Here is an 18,097-nt window from a genome sequence, read left to right on the forward strand (position 1 = left end):
GCTTTATTTAATGATTTATTTCTTATTTTCATGGAGAAGACCTAAATGTTTTACATGCTCTCAGCTCACCCCTGTATTTATCAATTAATGAAACTCAACAATAACTGTTTCTACTGCTGGTGCGCTGAAAGACCTTGTGTGTGTGTGTGTGTGTGTGTGTGTGTGGTCTCACCAGAATACTCCACTCATATTGCCAAACAAACAAACACACAACAAGCAAACATAAAAACCTCAAAATTTTCATATGATATTGCTTTAGACCAAAAGTTTAGGGGCAAAATAGAAGACAGCACAGCTAAGGCAGACGTGATACAAGGGGTATTTTCTTTTTTTAATTAACCTTGGTGTTCACTCTGTCTTGTGCTGACAACTGTATCTTTTCCCCTTCCCTTAGGAGAATACTTGACATCCAATCTGAGTTTGGCATTGAGCCAGAAAATCCTCTCCCTTCACCCAACAGTGATGATTGTATCTTCTCACAGGTCCTAAGATTTCCACATCTGTTCTGTGTGGTTTGAGCCATGAAACAATGTTGGTAAGCAGCTAAGCACAAGATACCTTGGCCATATTGGGATAATGTGGTCCCTTATCTCCTTTCTTTGCTAGCTTCCCTTTTTACCAATAAAACTTATGTCCGTTTTCCATGTGATGTTTAAAATCTGTTTTCTTCCTTGACTCCATTATACTGAAAAGCTGAAAATTAAAAAAAGGATAGGATACGCTGCACAACACTAAATAAGAAAACTCAATGGCTCTATTAATATCTGTTAGAACAAGGAATATTACTAGTGGTAAAAAGACATATTTAATGATAATAAAGGGATTGTTAAAGTGTGACCCTGAATAGGACTACTTTGCAGAATAGGCAATACTCAAGATGTGATTCCTTTTACATGCACATTTTCTTCACCTTAATAGTAAGTGGTGTCAATCAGAAAAAAAGAATTAAACTTAGTTTGATATTGATACCATAGGAATTAAGAGAACTGGCTGCGGAATTGACAGACTTAGAAATCCAATCCACTTACCAGCATTCTGAAAGTGGATAGATCACTTCACTCACTCTCAATTTCTCTCCTCTATAAAATCAGTGAAATAATAGAAAAGGCTTTCTACTATAATACTATATGTATGCTCCTGAAAAATACTTGTATTCTTGTGTTTAGAACACGAATACAAACTAAAATAATCACAATCACAATAAATAGACTAGCATAGTTAAATATTTAGTGATTTAGTCAATCTTTTACTGCCTTAGGTATTGGGGTTTGTGTTTTTCCCTTCAAGAAGTAAATGTTGAGGGCTATTTGCTTCTCAAAGAGTCTATTCATCAAAATTGAAAATTTGATTCATTATTTAGCCTCTTTATTAACCTATTGTTTTAATTCAGAGAAATAACTATGTAGCTCTTTTATCTGTACTTGCAGATTCTCCAGATAAATTAACATATTATCAATTACAGATGTTCTTGTAATCACTAATGTAGACTCTACTTGTACTCAATAAACGTTTTTCAATAGATTTTATGTTTCTTACAGAAAGTTTTTAGTTTTTAATGAACTTGTAAACAAAAAGCTTCCATTTCAAAATAAAAATAAAATCCCAGATCATATAGATGTTTACAATGATTACATTTATCTGAGCAACATACATACATGTTCCTATGTAAGATGCTAATTAAATCTCTGTGATAAATATGCTTTTTCTTTAATACCAAGAACATTATAGAGTCAATGCAGGATAATCTAGTAGTCACTAAGTTTGTCTTAAGTGCTCACTTTAAATGCTGTGATTTCTATCACAGGTAAGCAGACAGAGTCTTCCATATGATCAAACGTTGGAATCTTTGGTTGCTACCGTATCAACTGGCTTGCAAATCAGAAGCCACCCATTTTGAGAATGTTTTAAGTGAACAATTTTCAAAACCCAGGGATGGAAAAACCCTAAGAATGCACAATTGTGAGCATTTACAACCATCACAACTGTGACTGAAGACTGTTCATGCCGTTCTTCTGAAATGAGATCTCAAAGCAGTGTAGTTCAAAAATAAAAGGTTTTAACAAAAAATTGGCATATGCACAATTTCTCCACCCATTTGTATGTGTCAACCATTTAGTTAACTTTTCCACTTGAAAAAAATGCAGTAGAAAACTGGATACCATGTTTTACTATCTCAGTTAATATTCACAATTATAGTGACTCCAATCCAGGATCCAACATCACCAGTGCTGCCCAGAGTCAGTTTATACTGAAATTAAGCTCTTTTTTTTTTTGAGTTGGAGTCTCACTCTGTCACCCAGACTGGAGTGCAGTGGCCGCTCCCGGCCACCGCAACCTCGACCTGCTGGGCTCCGGCGATCCTTCCACCTCAGCCTTCCAAGTAGCCGGAATTACAGGCATGCGCTACCACGCCCGGCTGATTTTTTTATTTATTGTAGAGATGAGGTCTCGCTGCCCAGGCGGGTCTCGAACCCGCGGGCTCAAGCAATCGACTCACCTCAGCCTCCCAAAGGCGCAGGATTACAGGCTGAGCCACCGAGCCTGGCTTGAAATTAAGTTCTTTACACCAAGTTAGTGGTTGTCCACAACCACTGGCTAGTGCACATATGAACTAAAATTTCTAGATTTGGGGAGAAACAAATGCTGCTCCAATCATTAGTTCTGCTACTTCTGTTCCTCAAATCATGCTTAGAAATCTTTCATGTTACTCTGTTGGTTTTGTCAGTCTGCTTTCCTGTGGGTGTTTGGGCCTGCTGGCCCTGCCCACTGAAAGAAGTGGCTTGCTGTGCTGCTTTCTGCTTTAACATTGTCAGTGAAATGTGTAGTCAGTCATACTGGTGGTCCAGGGTCCTGAAAAGAACACTGAATAGCTGCCTCCGATACATGTAACCAGGAACTTCCTCAAAGCTAGCCCACGACAATAGTTTGAGTACATGGCAAATTTTGCAGGAAACCCCTTACACAGAACCTCAACAGGAGTGGACATCTTCTTTTCACTAATCTTTTCATATTTTCGTTTCTTTGTTGCAGGCTTCAGTCCTTGCCACGGCAGGCTGCTTCTACTAAAATACATCAAAACATATCCTAATGGTTTCATGTCATCTCGGCGACTCTGCTCAATACCAAGATGTGCATTGATGCTAGCATATCGGGCAGTGCCCGTGAAGCTTTTATTTTCTCTGTATGGTATGTGTTGCCTTATCCTGTTGTCTCTGAACTTTTTGGCCAAACCAAAATCAATAAGGAATGACTTCTTACAGTGACGCCCAACACCCATTAGGAAGTTACCTGGTTTAACGTCTCTGTATAAAATTCTTTGTAAGCACATATTCAATTCTACTGATCATCTTGTCAGCTAAGGTAAGTGCGGTTTTCATTGTGAATCTTCTTGAACAGAAATTGAAGAGGTCTTCAAGGATGGGTCCCCTCAGATTCATGACCAGAACATTGTAGTCTTTTTCCTGACCATACCACCGTATGGGGGGATACCCACCCCGCCTTACAGGACCTTACTGAGTTTGTTCTCATACAGCAGCTGGGGATGCCGCCTTCTGAGACGCCAGCTGCATGGCCACCTTCTAGCTGTTGGTAGATGTTCCCGAAGGAGCCAGACCTGATCTTGAGCATCAGCTCGTACTCGGCCTTGGAGCAGCTGGTGCTCGCTGTCCTGAGGGGCCACGATGGAGGCGGAGCCTGGCCCGGACACCCCTGGGGAGGACGGAGGCCGGGGCTCGGCTGCGGGCAGGGGACACGGCCTCGGAGACCTTCTCGCATCAGGGAGAGCAGAGCCGCCAGGACCTGAGTGCCGCTCACCGGGCTCCTCTCGAGGCCGCGTCTGAGGCCCGCACGGCCACAGGCCGGCGCTTGTCGGGGAGGCCGCCACTGCTTTGCTTCCAGGGTGACCGCACAGGCTGAGGGGCGGCGCCGGGAGGGGCGGCGACACCACCGCCACCAGGGCCGCCGGCTCCTGCGCAGAGGAGCCCTGTCACTCTGCCGACGCCCCCATCTTGTTCCTTCAACTTCAGCCAATGCAAAGTCTATTTTAAGTTTTTAATAGGTTTTAAGATCTTCCATAGCTAAGTCTTTCTTTTTTATTGTGAGAAAAACTTGCCCAGATTATATCAAAGTATAAACAAAACATCTATGAGTAAATTTAAGTAACTGGAAAATCACATAAATCAATCAAATTTCCTCATCGTACCAACTTTATTCCCCTTCTTACCAATTATGCAAATATAATTCACATTAAAGAGGAGCCTATCGGATTGCTTTGATGCTAAACAAAATAACCGATGTGAAGTGCTAACTGTAATTCCTAGCACAAGAATCAAACGAAAAAACTGAGAGTTAAGGTTATTGCTGCCTATGTTACTAACTCTATTTGGGAAGGGAAATCATTGGAGGCTAAAGCAAAATGAATTATTTTATGCCATAGAAGTCTTTAGAAACCAAGTCTACGTTCATATCACAAAGCTTGGGTTATCGTGCTTGGTCAACACGTGAGTGTAACAAGCAGTTTGGAAGAATTTATATGTACTTAAGAGGTTTGAATCATTAATAATTGAATCCAAAATGATCATTATTGGAAGTTTGTGAATAGAGAGGGAATGCCTGTTCTAGACACAGCTTTAAAGGAGATTCTGTGTCTCCAAGGGTCAAATCTCCCTATCACACATTCCAACTGATAGGCAACCCATCCAAGCCTGCTGTCAATAGAGTGTGACTCCTTTTTCCCCTTCCTATCTTCAGGTGATCTTGAATTAATTTTCTCATAGAAACTCAACTTAGACTGAATGTCAGGTGAAGGTTTTATTTAACACATTGGTACTATTAGCAATCTTCATACTGAATGCTTTTTACTTATCTCCAGCACAGTGTTTAGCTTTGTTGGGAACTATACACACACATACCCTCCCCCCCGACACGCATGCATCTACATACACAGTTGATCCTCATATCAGAGAGATCTTTATCCTTGGATTCAACCAATTAGGAATTTAAAATAATTAAGAGAAAAAAAGGATGGTTGCAGCTGTACTGAACATGTACAGATATCTCTCTTGTCATAATCCATACAGCATAACTACTTACCTAATATTTGCTTTGTATTAGATATTATAAGTAATCTAGAGATGGTTTTAAGTACCATCTGTGGGTCGCTTAATGATAGGGATGCATTCTGAGAAGTGTGTCCTAAGCTAATTTCATAACTGTGGGAATATCACAGAGTATACTTACACAAATCTAGACAGTATAGCTTACTATACATCTAGGCTGTATGATATAGCCTATTGCTGCTATGCTACAAAACTTATTCAGCATATTACCATACTCAATACTGTAAGCAAGAATAACACAATAATGTTTGTGTACTTAAACATATCTAAACATTATAAAGGTACAGCAAAAATATGGTATTATAATCTAATGGAACCATCATCATATATGCAGTTTATCCTTGACCAAAACAAAGTTAGTTCATGCATAACTGTATTTGGGAGGATGTGCATGGTTATATGCAAATACTTCACCATTTTATACAAGGGACTTGAGCATCTCTGAATTTTAGTATCGTTAGAGGATCCAGGAACCAGTCCCTCATGGATACTGAGGGATTACTATATATATGCATATTATAGAAACGAAATATATATATGTGTGTGGTATAAATTATAATTGGATATTTAATATTTTCCCGGAAAAGTTATTTACTTTTTTTTTTTGAGTTGAAGTCTCACTCTGTCACCCAGACCGGAGCGCAATGGTCGCTCCCGGCCACCGCAGCCTCCATCTGCTGGGCTCCGGCGATCCTTCCGCCTCAGCCTTCCAAGGAGCTGCAACTACAGGCATGTGCTACCACGCCCGGGTGATTTTTTTTGGATTTATTGTAGAGATGAGGTCTCGCTGCCCAGGCAGGTCTCAAACCCACAGGCTCAGGCAATCCACTTACCTCAGGCTCCCAAAGGCGCGGGATTACAGGCTGAACCTCCGAGCCTGGCTTATTTGCTTCCTTAAATAGGCAGTTATAACACAAATAGATCATTCTCTAAAAATGCTGTGGAGGTGGATGTGGGGGAAGGGGGTGTCTATTTCCTTTCTAATTAACCTAATTCAGTGAAGATGAGAGTGTAGGTTCTGTGGGGGAAAAGAGTAATTGATTGCTTGGGTTCATTCCAAACATGAAAATAAGGAAAATTACTCTATGGATAGAATTCACTACTTGGGGCTATAAAACAATTAATTATGTAAAGGTGTATAAACAATATGAATTGCATGCAATTTCTCCTACAATCTTTCCCTAGTGTGAGCCAATAGTAAGAATGTTTAGCTACATCATATAACCAGAAGAATCAATTGCTTTTTCTTGTATGTTACCCCTTGCAAACAAAAACAAAAACAAAGCTCCCAAATGGGCATTGTTTGATTAAGACAAATTAAAAATTAAAAAGTGAAAATTTAGCTAATATGTAGTTTCCCAGTGAGGTTAAGCAATAAGCATGATAATTATTTAGTTAGTATTGAGTAAAATCTAGATTCCCAGATTATCAGGCTAAAACATTCGTTTCATGCTTAAATCCTCTCCTCTTGTTTTTGAAGGGGTTGGTGAATAAAAAGGTGCAATTTAGTGGTAAAACAATGAATGTTTAGATGATGTAGTGAAAATTAGATTATGGAGTACTGAGTATGGTTCGAATGGTTCAGTAATTGAATAGGGATGAAAGATTGGAAAGATACTGCTGCAAGAAAATATTGGAAAACCCATTATTTAGAATCCCTTTATTTGATATTACTTTCAGTTTTTGAGGAATTTCAGCACTGAATATAATACAATAGAAAAATTAAGTTATACTATGTATTAGTTGTCTATTGTTGTGTAATCAACCATCCACAAATTTAGTAGTTTAAAACAGGAATATATGTTTTCTTATAGTTGAGGTAGCAGAATGATTTATCAGATTCAGATGGACCTTGCACACCCACCTTCTGGAATGGGCCTTCTGGAAAGAAGTTACCCACAATTTTATCTGTCCCTCTTTCAATTGAAGTGTTGGTTAAAGTAGAACTGCCTCATTGACCATTAATATATCCAAACCTGACTTGTACTCAACATCTTTAAAATAAAAAAATAATAAAAATATGATACATTCAAATTTCTCCTTTATGAAAAATTTCCTGATCTTCCTGGAAGCAGTGTCTCTTTTCTTTAATCTTTCACACATCTTCATTTACAATTATATAAACTGAATTTCAGCTATGTATATACATATTGTATCTAGATAAGTATTTGGAAAACTCTTAGATGGCAAGAAATATGTAATATGTCTGTCCAGCAACTTTATAAAGTTAAAATTGTGGTTGGGCTAGGCTTGACTGTTTGGAATATATTAATTACATGCAATTCTTTCTAAAGATGGAAAATAAAACCCACACAGTCAATAGCAGTTAAACAAAAACTTCCAAGTATTAAAAACATGTTATTCTGTAAAACTATGCTGGATCTTAAAATGTAAAATTTACTTCAAAAGAAAAAAAATACAAAATGGGAGGGTTTACCAAAGTATACATTACTTATATTTCTTAGGTAAAAATATTTTGTATTTATATATTTTTCTTCATGATACATGATAGGGTTATACCAGGGTTGGCACAGAAATTTAAGAATAAAACAATAGGAATAGACACTTTCTTTATCTGCTTATAGTTCTTCTGTAGAAAATGATATACAGACATTAAAATGTAGGCAATTACTAATATCTATATACTGTTGTGAATAAAGTATTAAATAAAAGAATGTATTATGCATTTTAGTGTAGAAGTTATATTTTGTTTATATGTCACTTACACAATCAAATTTGTAACCTAGAATTTTAGAACTAAGAAGAAACTTACGATCTCTTCATACATACATACTTGATGATCATCCCTTTGATATCTCCACATTTCCCTATCCTAAGTGTTAAGATGACCTGACCAAGAAGACCTAGCTGGTAAAATACATCCCAAACCAAAGTCTGGTTTTATTGATTGACAGTTTAGATCTCCTTTTTCTATATCTTGCTATTGCCTTAGAAATATACAAACAACAAAAAAATATGAAAACATCAAAACTTCATTAGTTTTATTTTCAATTCCTGAGAAACATACAAAATTCTTGTTTGTATAAATTATCTAGTTTGGATTTTATGCCCTATTTTGAGAAAATTCAAAAGATTCAAATGGAAATAACTCTAAAGTAAAATATGGGAGAATGTTACAATGCAATTGTTGGTAATCTGACCCTAGAACTAATTTTCCTTGGCCATAGACAGATATAAATACAGACAAAAATATAGTTCCTGATATTATAACATTCCACTCCTAAAAAGAGGATAGTGGGATTAAGTATGGTTCCAAACTTGGGACTTACTTCTACACAAAAGAAAAGTCTATGTTTATACTTTCGATGTGTGTAATTTTGTGGTTACATAACACAAGATTCTAGTGACTATCGTGTTGATGCTCTTTCTGTCTCTCTGTGTCTCTCTGTCTCTCTCTCTCTCTCTTTTTCTCTCTCTCTTTCACAATCTGTCTTTTTCCCTTGTGGGAGTTTACAAAGGAATCAGCTGCATTGGGAGACTAACATAGCAAGGAACTAACTGCACGCCGCCTTTAGGAGCTAAGGGTAGGGAAGCCTTCAGCTGATGGGCACCAAGAAAGTGAAGACTTGAGTCCAACAACCACAAAGAACAGAACCCAACAAGCTATGTTGTGTTCTGAGTACACAAGGAACACACAACAACCTGAGCAAGATTGGAAGTGAATGTTTCCCTAGTCAAGATTCAGATCATACTGTAGCCCTGACAACTCCTTAATCGTACTCTTGTGAAAACCTAAGTAGAGGACTTGACAATGCTGTGCCTGGACTCTTGACTTGAAAAAAAACCATAAAATAATAAATGTGAGGCAACCCCTTCAGGTCCCCTTCCACTGTGAGAACTTTTCTGTCCTCTCCAGAAATCTTGCTTTCAAAAAAATATACAAATAAAAATAAATAAATAAATACACGTGTATTTTTCAAATCACTACCTTTTGAAGATAATGTCATGCAGCATTAGATTACTAATACACTCTTTAACGTCAAAAGATCTATGCTAAAATATTGGCTCCATTGCTGACTAACTCTGTGATCTTAGGTAAAATTCTCAGATTTTTATAAGCAGCAAGATAGGTTATTATAAGAAATACATAAAGTATGTACGTAAGTAGAGCCACATAGTTACACAATCAATAGTACTTTTTATCCCAGAATTACTGGGCATTTATATAAGTTTAATCATATAAAGGGATCATGCATTACTTTCCACTAAATTGTGAATATTCACAATATTTTTAAAATATGAAAAAGGCTTTCTTTACAATTGAGATAAAAGAAGCACAGCATTTACATAAAAGCCAACAGAAAAGAACATGAGTAAGAAAACAGTAAACAAAAAGAGGGCAGAGTTTATTCACAGTTATCATTGAGAGTTTGTCATGAAGCAAAGGCCATTTTTTTTTGCTAGAAAAAGCAAAAGTGAACAAGATGAAAGGCAGAAAAGCTCATATTACTAAGATCAAAACACTTATTAATATTTGCTGAATGTATCAACTGGACTAAGGGATAAAATATGAAGACATTGAATTACAATGTATTCAATTCACAGACTTATGAAATAAGGTTCATGCCGTCAGAGTACTACAGATTTTATTAATCTCAGACCATCAGATTGATGCCATTGAAATAAAAAACAAAAACAGACCATAACACATATATGTATTTTTTCAATATAATTATTAAAGTTGGTCAAAAAAATCCTGCTACCCCACTCTCCTCCTCCATCAAGATGTTAATAAAATAATCAGTTTTATTTATTAATAAAAATCTCAGGGTTGCAAATCTGAGAAACACATATTGTTTAAGATATGTGTTTTAAAATATATATGAGGGATTGATTAATTCAAAAAGATGAAGAGGCTCAATCTCTTAACTTGTGGCTCCATCACAATCAATAAGTAATCTTAAATCTTGTTGTTCTTCAACTTTTTCACCAAGAAATTAAACCTCTAGCAAGATAAAGTTCCCAAATTTTTCATCAACACTTCATTTGAAAGGGTGAATTTCCTTTTTTCAGTGAAAATGCAACTGTAGAAAATTTTTGTTGCTGTTGAATATGAGATTTGAAACATAATTGATTTTTACTAAGCTTTTAAACACTATTTCAAATTTTAAAGAATTCAATTCAGTAAATTTATAAATGAGATTGATTAAAATATTTAATTAAATACCTTAGGAAAAAAGCCTTCTAGGATGTTTGTCTATTCCTTTAGATGCCGGAAGAGTTTGTATTTACATTTGTAAATGTAATTTTAAGTTTTCACAGAAGTTTAATTATTAAATATTACACATGAAGTCATAGTATAGAGGAATTATGTTTGTTCAACATATGAGTCAATAGAATATTGATTTTTAAAAAATTGTAAGTAGTTCTTACTTTTTCAAGTTCACTATATTTATAACAAGAATAAAAAAATTTGGAAGTTGAATTTATAGTAAAATATACTTTTGATTTTAAATGTACCACGTCAACATACTTAATATTAGTGAAAACCTAAGCAACTTTTCATGCATAGACTCTCTAGATATTCAAAAATAGATAAAAGTATCCTATTTATTATAGAACCCACAAAAAAGAATTATATAAGAGAAAGGAGATGTTTAAAAGATGGGGTGAAATTAATTGATAGTAAAAACAAAACGAACATCTTTTCCATAAATTTCATTTTTTTTCTATATTTCTGGTTGCTCCAAATCCAGATTTATATTTTAGGCAGAAAGACTGAGCACATTATAATCCTTCTCCAATTCTCCTCTGATGTCAGGTTTAATTTGTAATATAATATATTTAAAATATTTTACTCAGTAGACAAATAACAATGTGGTTTTTTACTATCTATATTAGAATTCTGAGTGGTTATAACTCAAATCTCTTTTCTCACCTCTAAAACCATTCAAAGAAACAAATTTCATAAGCAACAAAGCAAAGTTCATTAATAAGAAATCAGGGTAAAGATAAAATCAGCAGAACTTTACAAATACACTAAATGCCAATCACTTTATAGAAAAATGTTATATTTTCCTAGGTCATTTCCTTCTGGAAATAATTAATTGAAGGACATATTAAAGGACCATTATGTGATCAAGCAGATTTTGCATTTTTATATAAATTGGACAAGTATTAAGAGACAGTACATTCTAGTTTTTTTTTTTCTGATTGTAGTATCTGTCATAGAAAAAATAAATATGCTTGAGTTGGATAATTAAGGAGTCACAGATGTAATTAATTATAGAATACTCAAATATTAAAAGTTTTATAACAGATTTTTCATATGAGGAATTGAACCCACTAAAATTTAATTTATGTTCTTTCTAACTACAAATGAAATCGATTTTTTAAGTCTTATTCCTTTTCCAAAGTTTGATAATTGCTTTTACCAAAAAAATCAAATAAATAAACCAAACTAAATTAAATAAGCTTCTCTCAGATACTTTCCAAAGGTCATTTTAATCATCTGATCTCTAAAACGATGAATAAAGCATTTATGCATTAAAGATCCTACTTCAAATCCCGATGCAGTGCATTTCTTCCAGAAATGTACAACATATTCATCTTCTTGGTTAAATTAATTCCTATGTATTTTATTCTTTTTTATGCTATTGTAGATTGAATTAGTCTCTTAATTTATTTTTTGAATTGTTTAATTTGTTAGGTATAAGAGTGCAACGGATTTTCATATGTTGATTGTGTATTCTGCTATGTTGCAGTATTTAGTTATCAGTTCTAATAGTTTGTATGTGTGTGTATGTGTGTGGAATTTTAGGGTTTTCTACATAGTGCTTCTTTTGAAAAGTAAGCTTGTTCAATTTTTTTTCAATACTAATTGAGACAATTCAATATTTTTATCTTCTTTATCAGCTTTACACAATATTAAATTAGCATTAGTCAGACTCACCTGAAAATGATTGTCTACTTTCTATATATAACTAATTACCACTGTTAATAAGGCAATAATACCCAGAATATATAAGCTTCTGTAGTTCAACACAAAAGAATCTGGTCATTTTATCTCATTGTAAACCGACATTACTACTACCACTACTACTAGTAAAAACAGCTCATGGGGCGTAACAAGCCTTCCATACACACTTTGAATAGACTTGCTTTTAGCAAATCAGGACATAGAGTGGGGTAGTGACAAATAGAGAGTTAATTTGGAAAAGAAAACAGAAAAGAAAATTTAGCCTCTTCACAAGGGGCATATGAAGTCCCATCAGCTGCCACCATATCATTGTACTCAAAAGATTAACCACTACTAGTGTTTTCATACAAGGAATTATAATAAACTAATGAGCAAGGCAGGACTAGAGTAAGGTAAAATATAATTGTTACAATCTCCTTTTCACAGATGATCGGGAGGTCTAAGACGTTAATCATAGCAGCCTTCTCCCATCACTCGTTTTATCTTCCATTTACCTTATCTAAGCATCTCAGTTAAATAGAGTGCTTTATCTGGTAGGATGATCCAAACTTCCATTCATTTGTGAACTGTGCCCCTAAGTGACTTATCTTTAATGACTTACCACAGTTTTTTATTGCTGAAGTCATTGGGACTAGAGAGAACTAAGAAGGTTCTTAGTCTCCGGAGTTTACAAGCGGTCCTCTTACCTCACTTGTACTTATTGACCAATCATCTCCTGCAAGTACAGAAAGTCCCTTTTCTGTGTAAACATTCAGTAGTATGAAGAGTCCAAAAATGGCCAGAGGACAACATGAGATTCCATCTCATAAGAACAATGACTGAGTTTCCATTAGGAAGCATTCATTCTCTTTTTCTAGAATTCAAATTCTACCCAGTTGAAGGTCACAGAGGAGACAGCAAAAATTATTCCTGGAGATTACTAAGTAAGGTAGTAAGAGATCACTTTTATCTTCATAGCTATGTAGGGTACGTATGATATAGTGACTTCTAATTAAGATGTACAGTATGCCGGGCTCAGTCGCTCAGCCTGTAATCCCGCGCCTTTGGGAGGCAGAGGTGAGTGGATTGCATGAGCCCGCGGGTTTGAGACACGCCTGGGCGGCGAGACCTCATCTCGACAATAAATCAAAAAATTAGCTGGGCGTGGTAGCGCATGCCTGTAATTCCGGCTACTCGGAAGGCTGAGGCGGAGGGATCGCCGGAGTCCAGCAGGTCGAGGCTGCGGTGGCCGGGAGCGGCCACTGCACTCCAGTCTGGGCGACAGAGTGAGACTCCAACTCAAAAAAAATAAAAAATAAAAAAATAAAAATAAAATAATATACAATCCTGTAATTATTAATGCACATGACCATTTCCACTTCTAGGTTGCCAAATTTTAATGGGCAGGGTTGTTATAAAATATGCTTTTGTATACCTCATATCACAACTTAATGCATGTTGTAAGATGGAAGGATAAAGGAAAGAAGAAAAAAAGGAATAAAGAAGAAAGGAAGGAGAGAAGAAAGGAAAGAAGAAAGGAGGAGGGAAGGAATAGAGGAGTAGAAAAGAGAAAAAAAATACAATATAATGATGTCTAGAACCTACATAAAATAAAACTGTAAAAGAAACCTTAGTTGAAGCACACAGTCATAAAAAATAAACATAAAGAAAAATTTAAAAATAATGATTTTGTCTTAATTATAGCCTGTATAGAAACTCTTAAGTCTTATGTTGAAACAGAAAATTTCTGCCATAAATTACATGGAGTACATTCATTTTTACATTCTCATTATGTAATATTACAGTATATTATATGTGGACTTCTAAGAAGATAAACACAAAGAAGAGGAAAAAATTAAAACTGTTTTTCACTTGTTGGTGAATATCATTCCTGTTTATCTGTTTGTATGTATATATTACACATACACATGCACACACCACACAGAGTAAGTCCTCATTTAATATTATCATTAAGTTATTGGAAACTGTGACTTTAAGCTATACAACATACAACAGGTCCATGAATGATGTAGTACTTTCCTTACAACTTTGACGGGGGAAAGAAAGGTATTGTTATGCGTCATTTTGCTTAAAGTTCAAGTTTCCAGGAACCTATAGAGAACATTAAGTGACTAGATAGGTAGCGAGCTAGTTAGCTAGCTAGATAGAAAGATAGAAAGAAAGAAAGAAAGAAAGAAGGAAAGAAAGAAAGAAAGAAAGAAAGAAAGAAAGATACACAGACGTGTGTGTGTGTGTGTGTGTGTGTGTGTGTGTGTGCGCGCATGTATCTAGGTATAGTTATAACAAATATTCTGACTTATAATAATGTGTTTTTATCTTGTAATCCTATATGAATACCACATTGTCCAATGCATTTAATTATGCTGTAACTTATGATGTGATTTATTAAGTCACATAAGTATATAAAATATTTTATAGAGTATGAGTGTTGAACACTTATTTTAGATAGATTATAAGAAACTGTGTGGGGGTGAGATGAGAAAGTAATTGAAGACAAGAGTTCTTGCTGAACCGGTATCCTTATGGAAAATCAGAATATGCCACCCCAAAATATGTTTCTTTGACAAAAAGGTTGTTGAGCTGAAGGCAATTAAGAAGGAACAGATACAGAAAAGCTCTCTGCTCTCCCCCTATTTACCCAAAAGCAGGGCATACATTTAAAAAGACGAAAGATATTCTACCTCCTCTCTCAACCAGGTAGAACAAATGTAAGCCACTGGAGAGAACTTTAGACTCTTATAGACCTGGAGATGGCATCATCTACGTTCACAAGCTTTACTAAGTAGCCTTTATCTGTCAGTTATTTGCCTTACCATAAGTTGTTGCCCTTGTAGAGACTCAAAGTTCTTTTCCTTTGTCTTGTCATTTATCTAAAAATATACTATTTTTGTTAATTGATGCAATTCAAAGCCATCTCTTTGAGAACTACTTCTATGCATATACTTAGGGAATAAGTAATGTTAATAAACTTCTCTTTTTCTCTTGTGAATTTGTCCTTTAGCACATGGGTCTGTTTCAACCAAGAACTTATAAGGATTGCGGAAAAAAATATTTTTCTACCATACATATGTATTTCATATTTTCCTGTTGAGAGAACTGGGTATTGACACAGAATGCACATTTCATTCTCTTTTCAGCAACATTCTTTTGATAAACTTGTATTATAATTAGTTTCTCTGTTAGACATAGATGTGACATATGAAGAAAAAGGGCAACTTTTTAATTTTGGAATTTAATGTGCTAATATACAGTAGAAAAAAACATGAACATATTTTGAAATATATGATGTCAAACATAAGGCATATCCTAATAACCTGTAGAATCAAGAAATACTTAGACAAACATAATGACAGTGTTCCAGAGTTCAAAATATAAGTTTAACAAAATGGTGACTTGACAATCCAAGTATGAATATGAGAAGCCTCTGTTCCAATATATTCTTTTAAAATATTTTCATAGTGAATATATTCATAGAAAAGTTTAAGGAGGAGGACCTATGTATTACAAATAATTTTTAAACCAGTCCAGGCATAGCATAGATGGTGAAAATTTTAAGGTACTTATGTGAATGCTAAACTTACCCCGTGTAACTTACTTTATTTTTAACTCGATTTAATCAGATTTCATACATAAAAAATAATCAAACTTAATTATTTATTTCTTACTGAAATATGGAAAGTGATCATGATTTTTTAACTGTTTTATTACAACAGCAATAAAAAACACTATTAAAGAAAATAATTTTTTACTTATAAAAACTTTCATAGATAAAAAATTACCACTAATGCTCAGAAACAATGACTACAATTTCCACCTCTATCAATTTTATGTACAATATAATTCTGCTGACCATGATAGTCAATATATTACAGTTTATTTATTTTTATTTTTTATTTTTTGAGTTGGAATCTCACTGTCGCCCAGACTGGAGTGCAGTGGCCGCTCTTGGCCACCGCAGCCTCGACCTGCTGGACTCCGGTGATCCTTCCACCTCAGCCTTCCAAGTAGCCGGAACTACAGGCACACACTACCATGCCCGGCTAGTTTTTTTGATTTATTGTAGAGATGAGGTCTTGTTGCCCAGGCAGGTGTCGAACCCGCGGACTCAGGCAATCCACTGACCTCAGCCTCCCAAAGGCGCAGGATTACAGGCTGAGCCACCGAGCCCAGCTTACAGTTTAGATACAAAGTGAACAGTGATAACATCCATCTGTTCAGGGAATTTTTAGAGAAGGTTAAAAACATTTAGGTGACTATACCTTCAATTTTAAACTAATGAAAAGTCATGTAAACTTTCAACCTTCAAAAATGTTTCTTTCTCCCACAGCTTATTTCCATGTCCCATGAGAAAACAAAAATCAATTAAAAAAGTTGATATTAGAACTTGCATCATTTTATTTGCTGCTGATTTACTGCTAGTATATTTGATTTATATCAGAAAACAAACTAGTCTTCCAAAAAAATTGCAAGTGATTTCTTTTAGACGGCAAATTATTTTTCAATATGTGTTTGGCATATATGACTTCCTTTCTGATTTCTTCAACACCCCTTTCTTAGAGGGAAAGCATTTTCTTTAAAATAAACATCATGTATACATAATCACATATATTTTCCCCCACATATGTAAAAGAACTTAAAAAAAGAAACCAGTTTAGTAAAAACTGTGCCATCTGCTCTCACGATGAAGAGATTGCTAGACAACTTTTGTAGGACACACAAAAGATATGACTGAATTTCCAGATATAGCAGTAAGCCCCCTACCTATATAACAGGAGAAAATAATTAAAGATGAGGTTTGGAAGCCTTGGCAACCAAGAATTTGAGAGGAAAGGGATGTTAAGGTCTGATGAGTTCACCTTACTATGAAAGAGGTATCAGATTATTTGCATTTCTGAGCTTGATGAGAAGAGTTTTAAGGAGGTCTCTCTAAGAATAATTACAGTTATGGGAGTTTAGAGAAGTCAGTTTACTGGTGTCTGACTCACCTTTGACAATCTTAAAGGTTAAGAATCCAGATGTAAGGGCTTTGCAAATTAAAAGGCACTCTAAAGTGGGTCTAAAGTGGATATTTCATGGCAGCAGCTATTAACCATATACAAAGGAGATAATCTCAAGTCTGGCCTAAGAGTCATGAGAAGGAGTAAGTAGATCTCAGCAGAAAGATGTTGAACTGTGCAGTCATATTCATAGCAACAGTACGAGTAAGTGACTAGATGGAGAAAGCTTTGCCCAGCCAAAGAAATGCCATTAAGAGCTATCCAAAGTTGGGGTCCCCAAATAATCTGCCAAAGTGGTCCACAGTCTCAGGAGTTGCCAAAAACAGTCCAGAATATTATGAAAGTGAGAACTTTCTTCTTTATCTCTCTTACTTTTCAAATCTGAAGGGGTTGAAATACAATATTTAGGAAGCTGAGGAAACAGACAGGCAAGAATAAGGCAGAAAGAGAGCAAGGTTGTCAAATGCCAGAATCTAAGTCAGTCAGGAAAAATGATGCCTACTGAAGTGATATTCTTAGAGAACAAATAAAATTTATTTCTATCAAATCTTACAAGTCCTACATGTTTAATGTATTTCAGAGCAGGAGATAAGTATTTGTCAGATTATAGTATTATAAAGAAAACTAGAGAAATGGATATCATTAAAAGTCAGTGAATCTTCAATACAATGTAAAATGGAAACTATTTTAGTAATACATATTTTTAATAAAGTAACTTTAAAATAGAAACTCTGAAGGTGAACAAATATTCCTGTTTCATTAAAAAAATGAATGAAACCGCCTCCACTATTTTTATTTGTTTTTTCAGCGTACTAGCCCTAATTATTTAATTACCAATTTACCATTGATAGATATATGATACATACATTTTCTTTTTCTTTTTTGTTGGAGTCCCACTCTGTCGCCCAGACTGGAGTGCAGTGGTCACTCCCGGCCACCACAGCCTCTACCCGCTGGGCTGCGGCGATCCTTCCGCCTCAGCCTTCCGAGTAGCTGGAACTACAGGCGCGCGCTACCACGCCCGGCTGTTTTTGATTTATTGT

At 35.3% G+C, this 18,097-nt stretch overlaps 1 pseudogene; it reads right to left on the reverse strand.

Moving 5' to 3' along the window:
* Positions 1–2,688: 2,688 nt before the first annotated feature.
* Positions 2,689–3,503, reverse strand: LOC103258549 (annotated as a pseudogene).
* Between the last annotated feature and the right edge of the window lie 14,594 nt (positions 3,504–18,097).

The sequence above is a fragment of the Carlito syrichta genome, unplaced genomic scaffold, assembly GCF_000164805.1.
Source record: "Carlito syrichta isolate Samal-C Ts95f unplaced genomic scaffold, Tarsius_syrichta-2.0.1 Scaffold302281, whole genome shotgun sequence".
Classification (NCBI taxonomy): Eukaryota; Metazoa; Chordata; class Mammalia; order Primates; family Tarsiidae; genus Carlito; species Carlito syrichta.